At 46.7% G+C, this 12,322-nt stretch overlaps 1 protein-coding gene and 1 pseudogene across 3 annotated transcripts in view; one reads left to right on the plus strand and one right to left on the minus strand.

The window, feature by feature from the left end:
• TLK1 (tousled like kinase 1) overlaps nucleotides 1-12,322 on the plus strand; it is a 967,987-nt gene that overhangs the window by 168,551 nt on the left and 787,114 nt on the right. The window lies entirely within an intron of this gene.
• Nucleotides 4,456-5,826, minus strand: LOC146861202 (uncharacterized; annotated as a pseudogene).

The following is a 12,322-nucleotide window of genomic DNA, read 5'->3' on the forward strand; positions in this document are numbered from 1 at the left end:
TGGAACATCGTTTACAGGAACGAAAAGGGGAAAAGATAAAAGGAGATTATCCCCTTCTCCCTTTACCATGGATTGAAAAGAAAGAAATAAAGGATACTAGCGAGCCTATGCTGATAGGAGGGATCCGAGGGCTTTTGACACAAGAAGAACTGGACAAACGTAGAAAACAGAATCTTTGTCTGTATTGTGAGAAAGGTGGGCATTATGCCAAAGAGTGTCCTGTCAAGCCTAAACCAGGGCAAAAGACATCCGTAAGTAAAACTGTCTCGGTGTTGCAGGCGGAAAACGGACAGACTTGGAAGACTTTGAGACCAATCTTCCAAGTCCCTCTCTCTTTCAGGTCTCCCAATTCCTGGCTAATATCTTCTCCCCAATCCCAAAACATCTTACCATCTCTTTAGTGCTCCTCTTGACCTCTCAACATAGGAAGTCTTTGTCCATACTGGTGGATTCTGGAGCTACAGGGAACTTCCTAGACATAACCCTAGCCAAGTCTTGTGGTATTGATTTTATACCAAAACCCCAACCTGAAAAAGTCTGAGCCGTGGACGGATCAGAACTATCCTCAGGCCTGGTGACATACCATACCCCTGAACTACTCATGACTTGTGATAATGGACACTCTGAAAAGATCATATTTGACCTGATAGACACCCCGAACTTTGGAGCCATATTAGGTGTACCTTGGTTACAGCAACATAACCCTTTTATAGATTGGGTTATCAGGAGAATCACGTTAAGATCTTCTTATTGTATAGAACATTGTTATCAAGACAGTATTCAGATGCACATTCCTTTGCATTGCGCTGTAACAACGAAACCCCCTTCTGCTCTTCCTGTAGAATATCAAACCTATACAGATGTGTTCGATGAAGTAAAAGCGGAGGCTTTGCCCCCGCATAGAACATATGATTGCAGGATAGACTTGATCCCTGGGGCTGAACTACCTGTTAGCCGAGTCTATGCTCTTACGGAACCTGAAACTAAATACCTGTATGAGTATCTTCAAGATATGCTAAAGAAGGGGTTCATTCGTCACTCCTCCTCGCCGGTATCCTCGTGTCGGAGGGAGGATTTATTACAGGACAAGGAAGCTAGGGGCGGTACTCAGAGCCCCGGGAGCTACCACAGAACTGGGCAGGAGAGTGAGTCAGGGACAAAAGGGGCACCTTAATTTGGGCAGGGGTGCCTGGGAACGCTCGCTCTAGAATTGAAGAAAACAGACATGTGAGACATGGAATTTGAGGTAGAACACAATAGCAGTTTAATGAGAAGATGCAACTTCAAAGAAACCGCAAATCAGAGACACAAAATACAGAATTCATATAATCACATGTCCATTCTCTCCGTATCAGATTGCCTGAGAGAAGGAAAGCATTTTAAGAGACAAGTTATACCTAGGAGATATGTTTCAGAGTACAAGAACTCTATTACCTAGGAACTCTCACGTCTACTCTAGAGCTAGCATTCCTGCAATTTTGAATGAAACAAATACATTTTGATCAAATATAAAAAGACACTAAGCATAACAGTACATTTCATATAGGTGAACACAACACAATGCTAAGCAGGCGCAGAAGCAAACACAAGAGCCCCTAAGAACTCTTGGGGAAACCTACGGAATCTGTCTGTCACCTACATACAGACAGCGAGGTAATCCGTTAAGGTGTCTGCGTGCTCTCCTTATATACTAAATTTTGGGCTGCTTCGCACGCAACTCTTACCCAAAAATAAACCTCGTCTGCAGAATTTCGCCAGACATGTCGTCATTTACCCACTTAATGCTGACAATGAACTAGGTGAAAAGGTCAGTTTCTCAGGCCAATCGCTTGTCGTAAATTACACAGAGCAAGCAGAAACTATAAGTAGACATTGTGCGCAAAAGCGAAAAATACAAACAGATATTGTGTTCAAATCGAATATATACATACATAAATCCTCTCAACTTAAGCTCTGCGGTTGCCACTTCCTGAAATGCGGGAAACCTGCCCAGGAAGCAAGTGCTATGCCAGGATGCAGCCTACTGTATGTTGAAGTGTCAAGAGGATGCTGAATTTTTGGTACCGACCGGGTAGGGTGGGGGCTACCAGCTTGGAGGCAGAAAGCTTCGCAGAAAGAGGAACTGAATCTGCGTTGGGTCAGAGTTGGGTCAGACCTGCCATCAGCCTGCGATGCACTAAAATGGCAGAGCCACGGTCAATTTAACAAAGGCCTATATAACATATAAAAGGGCCTACACAGCACGGGCAAGTGGGAGGGATGTCTCAGGACAACTATATGGGACAATCAGTCCCTTTCTCATTTCCCTCCTCTTGTTCATCTTTAATGAACACCATTCGTACAGCATACTTAGCTGGCGGTGGGGGGAGTGGCCATGTGGCGTCACGCGGAGAAAGCCCTCCCTCACTCCTATTCGGGCCTGCTTCTATTTCTCCCTGTGATTCCTCTTTATCCCCAGCCATTATCTCATATGGGTGTACTAAGTCTTTCTTTGAGGGAAGTGGGGGGCTTCCAGGCACCTGGGGCTGATAACACCTACTAAGGGAAGCTTGTGACGCGTTGGACCCAGGGATGGTGAGCTCTACTATGTTCAGCCTAGTTACTTCTTCCCCATCCCCCTGTTCAGTGCGTATTCCAGTGTACTCCCCTGAGCTTGCGTAGTTCATACCAATTACCGTAGAACTGAATCTTTTCACACAATGTATTAGAATCTGTACACCACAACACAACAGCAACAGCACACAAATTATAGGCATCATAAGTTTTAGTACAGCAGACAGCCATGAAGGCATCCAGTCAAAACTGAACAAATTATCAAAAACGTCTGCTTCAGCACCTCCTTCCTCATGCATCTGTCTCCCCAAAGTGTCCAAGTCTTCGATGGCTTTTGTAAGTGTTCCGTTGTCCGCATCATTAGCCAAAATGAAAGTACAGCAGGATTTCCCCACTCTTGCACATACACCACCACTCATCGCAGTCAGCTGATCTAGAACATATCTGTGCTCTAGAACCATAAGTCTCAGAGGTCTCAGTTCTTCTTTCACGGCGTTGAACCCATCACGGGTGTTGTTGACGAGCTGCATCAGTTCGTATCGCGTCACTTGGAGCCAGCGAGCATTGGCTTTTGTCTGGAACATGGGGACAGCGCCCCCGAAGAATAGTTCAGCTTCGTTGAAAAGGAGGAAATCTCTTGGAATCTCGTGAATTGGACCACTCGAGAAGTATTCCTGAAGGCTCCTTTTTCGGTGGTGGAGCAGGGTGACATCACCTGTCATTGGGTGGGTATGGATGCGGGAAATGTTCGATGCTGGTACAACCAGGTGTAGTTCATGCATCATGACCATGGAACACAGTCCTTTCCAGTGGGGTGGCAGCTGCAGATAAATGTGTTCACCGCAGGCCCAATAGATGTCCATGAGGCTGGAGGTGCCGTACTGAAGGTCCGAATTAAAAATTGTGCTGCTGCAGTTTGTGTTGCGGCCCACAGAGATCGTTCCATTACCTAGGAAACAAAGGAGAGGAGACTTTAGCTTGTATGCTTTCTTTGGTTGGTATCTTGTACCCTCATTGAAAGTGTATCTTCTAGTCTCTTGTGCCCATATCTCAGCGCACTCCTCCCCAATCTTCTTATCAACACGATGTGTGTCATTTTCCTTCACAATTGCATCCCCTAAGGAGGCTGCCTTACATACCAAGTCATGTGGGCCATTCCACCTGCCGTTAAAATAAATGTTGGCCTGCAGGCGCAATATTGGCCTCCACTGACAAGGGCACTGGGAATCATTATGGTAGGCTTGGCGATGCACTGGTGAGTGACATTTTGACGGGGGTGTTGGGAAGGCGAAGTACCCTAGTCTCCTAAAGTTGTATCTCCAGACCTCCAACAGGCCGATGGGCATTTCCATACCACGGTAAGCCTCTATCCTCCTCTCATACTCTGATGGATTTGTTATCACTGTAAATGTAACATACTTGTCATCCCACTCTGTAGCATTCACAAACACACCATCTATTGTGGCTGAGTGGAGCTGTATCTGACCATGTATGCGACAAAGAAACAGATGTAGGAGACATTTGGCAGTGGGTGGTGGCACTTCTCTGGGAAATATCAATTTGTCTGCGCCTACAGCATGAGGGATGTGAGAGCACACAAAGCAGGATTCATTCGTGACCTTCCTCCCGACCTCCCTCATGTCTCTATACCACATGTTGTCAAACAGTGCATTGTGAACCCCATTATCCTCTGATATCTTATCAGTGCGCTGGGAGGGGGAACCAGGCATGAAATGCTGGTCATAGGTGAACACAACTGTGTCCTGAAGTTTACTAACCCAGTCTGCTACTGGCGGGGCCACTGCTTGCTTGTGAGTGTTACGTGGCGTATACCTGGCAGGTGCCTTTATGCCTCTGACAATCAATTCACTCCCAACACTTCGCATAGTTGGGTTAGGTGAATATTGTTGACAAATGAGGCACTGATGAACGAAGAGTTGTATCTGCTCATATGCATTGGGGATGAACCACTCTGTCTGCAAAGTTGTGGACATGATATCACGAGGGACATGTGTCGGAAGGTGTAACTGAGTGAGCGCTACTTGTAATAGTGCCTGTGGCATAACTGGCTTCCCTGTCATTGTCTGTCTGTAAATGAAATCTGAGACATCTTGTTGCACTCCTCTCTTCTTCCATAGCTCTTTCTCTTCAGGAGGGGCACTCTCCTGTATCTCTCGTAGGTGTAGTTGTGCAATGATATCATATTGCTGTGTATCATCTATAGTGTATGGAAGTGTTGGATCAGGGGTATCTGAGAGCAACGATTCACTTGTGTCATCTACTGTACTTTGTGTATCTACCTGTACTATGACGGATGCATCTTGAGCAAACAGAATGGGGGCACAGGTATTTTGCTCTGTCACTTGAGATGGTGCAGGTCGGGGCCCTCTGGCAGCTGCTTTAGCAGCCCAATCTGCCATGGCATTTCCTCTGGAAACAAAATCTTGGCCATTTGTGTGTGCAGTACACTTTACTACAGCCACTTCTGCTGGTAATGTTAATGAATCTATTAGTTCCTCAAGTAACTGTTTGTGCATTACAGGTGTGCCATCAGTTTTAAGGAAGCCACGCCTTTTCCATCTCAGGATGCTGGAATGTGTTGTTGTGGTGACATATGCAGAATCTGAGTATACAGTAATCCTCTTATCAGCTCCATGTTTGAGGGCTGCAATCAAAGCTACCAACTCTGCTGCCTGCGCTGAATAATGTGATGGCAATGTTATTTGCTGTACGATGTCTAGAGAGTCAGAGGAGTCTCTCTGTTGTGCTCTGACCACTGCAGCACCTGTGTATCTTATTCCTGTCTCTTGATCAATGGTAGAGGAACCGTCAACAAAGTAAATTACACTATCTGGCAATGGGTCTTCTTTCGCTGTTCCTGACTCATCTGGACAATATGTGGCACAGTCATGACTGTCATCATCAGTGGTGGCAATGGGATGAACAAAGAACGTGGCAGGGTTCACAGTATGACATTTAACAACCTTCAAGGATGGTAATGACAGTATCACTTCATATCCTGACACTCTTTGTGTGGTAAGAGTTGTTTTAGCTTTTTGTATCACTGCGAATACTGCATGCTCAGTGTACAGTGTCAGAGGGGACCCCATGACTATGGGGGTGCTTTTCTCAACAGCAAATGCTGCGGTTGACAAGGCCTGCTCACAAGGATAATGGCCTTTCATTACCGAATCTAACATGCCACTGAAGTATGCAACGGGTTTGTGGCCCATGGGGTACTTCTGGGTGAGGACTGCTGTCATGACCTGTCCATTACAGTGAGTGAATAGATAGAACTCTTTTGTGTAGTCAGGAGAGCCTAACACAGGTGCATTTGTAATCTCATCCTTCAATTTGGCAAAGGCTGACGTCATTTCAGGTGTCCAGTCAATCTTATTATGCCTGTCTTTGGCCGTTTTGACAGCTGTCAGGAGTGGTGCAGTGATGGTGGAATAGTCAAAAACCCATTGTCTAACGTAGTTCACTAGTCCTAGGAACTTTTGCATGTCCTTAACTGACTGGGGTTCAGGAGTGCTTCTTATTGCCTCTACTCTTCCTGGGGTAACTTTTCTCCCTGATGCTGAGATTAGCTGTCCTAGGTACTGTACTTCTTCCTGACAATATTGGAGTTTCTGTTTGTCTACTTTGTATCCTCTCTGTGCCAATGTTGTAAGCAGAGCAACTGTATCCCGTCGGCACTGCTGCTCAGTGGTGCTACAGAGGAGTATGTCATCAACATATTGTAGCAAGGTGCTGTCACATTGGAAATTTGACAAGTCATCTTTGACAACTCTGTTGAATACACTGGGGGACTCACAGTACCCCTGGGGCAGTCTTTTATATGTGAATTGCCTACCTTGGAACGAGAAAGCAAATAAGAACTGGCTGTCTATGTGTAGAGGGACACTAAAAAATGCATTTTTCAGGTCAATGACGGAAAAGTATTTAGTGTCAGGTGGGATGTTGGTAAGTATCACTGAAGGGTCTGGGACGATGGGAAACTCTGGGATCACTATGCTGTTAATTGAGCGTAGGTCATGCACTAATCTCCATTGATTAGTCTTCTGTTTCCTCACCGGAAAAAGGCACGTGTTACACGGCGAGATACAGGGGTATATCACACCTTGATGTAGCAGCGCTTGTATGGTAGGGGCAATTCCCTCCTCTGCTTCCCTAGACAAAGGGTACTGGCGCACTCTGGGTAGAAGGGCACCTGGTTTCAGTGTTACCCTGAATGGCGCAGCTGATTTAATGAGCCCCACATCATTGGGACCTGTTGTCCAAAGAATGCTTGGTACCTGAGCTAAGTCTGAGTCACGGGTAGCATCGAGTACTTCGGGCGGTGTTGGAGTTCTAATCTCAACTGTCACCGACAAAGGCACTGGATTTTGATAAATAATCTCCACTTTGGAATATTCCTCAGGATCTCCAAACAGTTGGTGATCTGAAATATTCCTTACTTGATGTCTAGGTTCAATGAAAATGACACAGGCCCATGTGTGGGCATTGTCGTCTAGTGCTAAGAAAGCTCCATACGTGGGTGTTATTTCAAGACAGTGTATTCCTAGGATCATATTTTTGTCAGGCACAGGCATGTTCTGTGACTGTGGACGAAAAAGGAATTCTTTGGGAAGTTGGACGGTGCGCCCATTCATCTCTGGTGTATTGGCAACAACAATGTGTACCGCTGTGGAGAATGCTTGCTCATCCATTGGGCGGGCTCTTATCTCATCTCTCAGGGAGGAATCCACAGTGACAGCCATCATCCTGCACATCGATGTACCAGGAATGGAACAAGTCATTGTACCGTTCTCTTTAAAACTAATTGTCATATTTAATTTGGCCATGAGGTCTCGTCCCAAGAGATTTACTGGGGACTGTGTTGAGTAGAGCAAGCGTTGCTGAATACATTTACCTCCTATTTCCATTGGTACTGGTTTGGTAAAAGGGACCCTTATTATTGCCCCAGAGAAACCCTGTGTGTCTGCGCTCTGGTTGGAGATGGGCAGTGCTCCTTCCCTGATGCAGGAAAACGTAGCACCTGTGTCAACCATAAAACTATAAGTTTTGTTGTTTATCGTGACATACACAACTGGGTCCTCTCTGATATTTGTGAGGCACGATAACACGGGACACACTAGAGTTGTCTGTGGGCTGTCCTAACTTGAATATCCTCCAGCCTGGTACTGCTGGATGGTGCCCTGTGAAAAGGGATTGGTGGTGGGCAGTATCGTGGCTCCCTGAGGCACAGGAGCTTGCGTCTGTGGCACCATTTGGTACACAGGCATCTGTGGCTGAAGTAGCTGTGGCTGTGCTTGTTGGATCTGGGGCTGCATTTGGGCCATCACAGGTGTCTGTAATTGTACCTGCTGCAGCATTGGCTGCTGTGCTGGGGAAGGATAGGAGTATACTGCTTGGGGCGGCAGCGGCTGCTGCTGCTGGTAGTATTGTACTGGCACTTGAGCTTGTTGTGTATTTCCTCTACCTACTGACCTCCCTTCATCCCGCATCTTCATATGACATTCCCTCACATAATGTCCTGGTCGCTGACAGTAGTAGCACACTCGTGCTCCTGGCTGTGGTGCAGGTCTTTGGAAGCCTAATCCTCTACCTCTCCCCCGCATCCCAGTATTTGCATACCTCATTTGCTCATTACCATAATACTGCTGCTGTTGCTCATTGGTGCATGCCTGTTGTTGCACACCATTATTGAAGGGCTGTGCCTGTAGGTTTGGTGCAGCTACTTGTGTGTTACCTCCTAGTGCAGTCTGGGCATCTTGTGGGAAATTGGTGACAGCAGTCATCTGACTCACTGGTGAAGCCACCATCATTGTATCAGGGGTCTCCCTTTTCTTAAGTTTTTGCTGCACTAATTTAGCTGCTGCATTTTCAATAGCTAACAACCTTTTCTTCTCCTATTCCTGCTCCTTTTTGCAAAAATGAATGATGTGGTGTTGTATCTCTGGCCATGGTTTGCACTCCATGGCTACTATTCCATCTAATTTGTCCTGTACTGCAGTGGGCAGTCCCTTCTTTACTGTGTGGTAAAAGAACCTACAATTACCCCCTGTCACATCCCATTTTTCTCCCAATTCCTGATGCCATTTCTCCTTCATTCGTGAAATGTACTGTGCTGGATCTTCATTGCTTTGCATTGTCTGTGACATCAAAGAGCTGATGTCAGGAACGTCAGGAAACTTCCTACGCAATTCATTCCATAGGGGTGATCTAATCTTATTGAAGGGGTTACCGTCACACTGTGTATTAGTGGTAGACAGTCTTGTGTCAATGCGTGTAAACATGTCCTCTGCATCCTCTCCAATCAAGGAGGTGAGCAGACTTTTTACATCTCCAATAGCCAATGGAACACCTGCAGTGTGTTTCTCAAAGGCCTGTATCCATTTTCCTGCACCCTCTGTGAGAGGTGGGAGTTGTTTCTTTAAATTGTCCTTGTCCATTAGTGACCAAGGAACATAAAGGGGGGGATCTTTAACATTTTTAAATAACAGGGGTAGCTGGCGTGTCACCCCTGTGGGCCTTGTGTTGTCATATCTACGTGCGTATTTCTGCCAAACTCTTAGGCCCTTGCTCATGTAATCGTAATCCCAATCGTCATCTCCTGCCCCCTGCAGAATACATTCCTCAGCTGTGGCCATGTCTTCTGGTTCAAATGACCCATCCCGAGGCCAGACATTCATTTGAGGTGCATTAGCTTCTGTCCAACCTGCTAAATTATCTGAGAATGGATTGACATAATAGTCAGTCCCTTCCCCAAGTATCACTATCTCATTTGGCGTCAGACCATTGGTCGTTGACGGCAATGGCCTGTTAGGGGCCATGTGATGCAGAGTTCTAGATCTTGTTGTTCTTAGCGTTGCAGTACCTGATACATCATAATCTTGTGGGATGTCATCAGGCCGCCCATGGCTACCTTGCACTGCAAGTCTCTCTCTCTCTGTCCTTCTCTGCCTTCTCCATCTTGTTTCTGCCCGTTCGAGCACACTTGGTAGATCAAGATTATCAAGGTCCATCTGTTGTGCATCTGGCCTGCGTGGTGTGACTACTGGAGGCACTACCCGAGGTATGTGTATAGATGGGGGCGTGACAGTTGTTGGCAGAGCTTGCGGTGTACTTGGGTTGATCATCAGAGGAGCTGCTGGGTTACTCTGAGGTGGGGCTGGGGCCATGCTTTGGACCTCCTGATGGAAGTCTATCCATGGCTCCTGCTGTGGGGGGATCATTGGGACCCCACCACTACGTGAACCCACCACCGGGCCTGCAGCTCCGGCCAATTCACTTAGTGTTGGTGGCTGCCTTCTTCTAAATTGGCCTAAGCCACCCATTAGTTCAGTGAGTTGATCCTCTACCCTGTCCACTTGTAATGATAACCGCTGTATTGCTGCGGGGTGGCCAGTGGGACTCCCTGAATGTTGCTCGTGTGACGTGTCCCCTGATTCTCCACCTGTTCCTTGGTGTAAGTTGTGCTCTGTTCTCCATCTACTAATGTCCGCCTCAGTGATTATTTCTGGGCGAGATTGTTCACTATCTCTGTTTCCTCCATTGAATTGTAGCAAGTACTCTTCCTCTCGCTTGGGACCTATGTTAAGGGGTCGCCACCCGTTATGGTGTGCCTGTGTATTGCTATGCTGCTGGCCAGGGGAGTGGAATGGGCCATAGTGTCTAGTCCTTGTCTCTAAGGGCTCGCTATTGTCAGTGACAAATGTAGGCGCTGTAGGGTTAGGCCTAGGAAACGGCAAGTGGGAGCTGTGCTGTGAGTCACCAGAGGCTCCATCACTCTCTGAGCCCTCTTCCTGCTGGTGAGCTGCAGAGTTGGGTGCTGGTGTCAGTTTTATTGTGAATAGCGCATCAATCTGACCTGGCATTCCTGATGTTGCACACTGCACCCCTGGGCTTTGGGAGCTTAGAGTTATCTGGCCCTGCGCATTCCCTGGCATGCTGTTTGGTGAATCTTCTGGGGGATCTGAAGCAGAAATATCCTCATGTCCTACAGCTGCCTGTTCATTTAAATTAGGCTCTAAGTCAGCCTTAACAACTCGCTCTGTATACATGCCATCTGCGTCATAGGCTGGTGGCGGTGCGGTAGGTACTGGGGCCTTTTCATCATTGTCCTTAAAGACTCTCCACAGAGCTAGGGTTTCTTTACGTTTATCTAGTTTGTTCCCAGAGTACTTCCCCTCCAGGAACGTTTGAGCATGATCTAGTACTGCCCTATCGAAGGTACCCTCTTTTGGCCAAGGGTGTAGCATAGTCTGTGTGAGCTTGTGCAGCTCTCCACAATGTTTTCTAATACGCTTCCCCTGAGTAGTAAAATTCTTTATCACGTGTTCTAGTGGTGTTGCCATTATTCTCTAGCGTTGTGTGTATTCAGAAATAACAGTATACCTCCACTGGGTGTCACCTATCAACCTGCCACAGATGTGTTGTTATTTATACCCTAGGGTATTGTGTGGGTTGACTTATTTCTGACCACAAATAAACAATGTTATTCTCTTGGTAACAGGCGGTTCTGTAAGTATCCCCACAGTAATGGGTAATGTGTTATAGGAGGACGTCCCTGTAACTGCTCTATGATACTTAATGAGGGCTGCTGCTGCAGCTGCACATGCAGCTGCTGGGCGTGATGCTCACAAACCAGGGGTAAGTTGGGGTCGTTAAGTGCCTGCAACAATATCCTGTGCTGTTCACAGCCTAATACGTCGCTAGTGACTTGTGTGATTTGTGACCCTTCCTGTTGTTCCAGGTGGCTGTCGCCTGGAGGAGACGGTGTGAATAGAGGGGATGGTGTAAGTGATTCTTGGTGAGCGAGATCAGGGCTCCCCAGCTGGGTTAATGCCGTGGAGGAGTCTCTAGCAGCACACGGCGTCGGAGGGGACACTAGTGGCGGCTGCAGTGTATCTGGAGCGTCTTCCACAGAGGGGGTGCTCTGTGGCAGCTCAAGTACAGGGTCTGGGTTCAGGGTAATGGGTCTATAGGTAGGCACTGGGAGGTGCAGCTGCACTAGATGTAGTGAAGATACCTTTACCTCAGTGCCATGTGCTAGTGTGATTCCCAGCAACTTCCACGCTCTGGCTATCAAGGCACTTTGTCGCCTCCCAAAAGTTGCTATAGTCTGTTCGCCAGGATTGTGCACCGCTATTATTCTGTCATTTAATATGTGCAGAACTATCCCAACTGACTGATGTTCACTATTGCTCATCTGTATCCCTTAGTACTCTATATTAATAAATATCTATATACTGCTCTCCTTATGTGTCAGTAGTCAGGGTGATCATATATTAGCTCGTCCCCCAATGCCTCTTTAATGGTTAAATAAAATGCCTCTTTAATCTCCCGTTTATCTGGACCGTTATAGACTCCTTCTGGTGAGAAGTCAGGAAACTGCAGGGCACCAGGATGTTCACCAAGGCAATAATGAAGGACCTTGCTTCGCAGGGGGTTACGGGGCCAGGAGCTAGTGACCTCAGTCAGTGTTTCTAATCCTGGCACTATCATAGAAATTTGCACATATATGGTGTCTGCGGTTCTATAAGTTCTGTAACCAAATATTCTATTCATCTGTGTACCTATGCTGTACCTCAAACCTTAGTGACACCTAGTTAATGTTAGCAGCACTAGAAATGTTCAATGGTTTGGAAAAAAGGCAGCACTAAATAATATACTTGTAACAATTGTGGCGCAAAAACATTCCAAATACAAAACACAAAACTTTCAATAAAACAAAAATCACTACGGTTATCAGTGGCAGATC

This window comes from Triturus cristatus, chromosome 3_1 (genome assembly GCF_964204655.1).
Source record: "Triturus cristatus chromosome 3_1, aTriCri1.1, whole genome shotgun sequence".
NCBI lineage: Eukaryota > Metazoa > Chordata > Amphibia > Caudata > Salamandridae > Triturus > Triturus cristatus.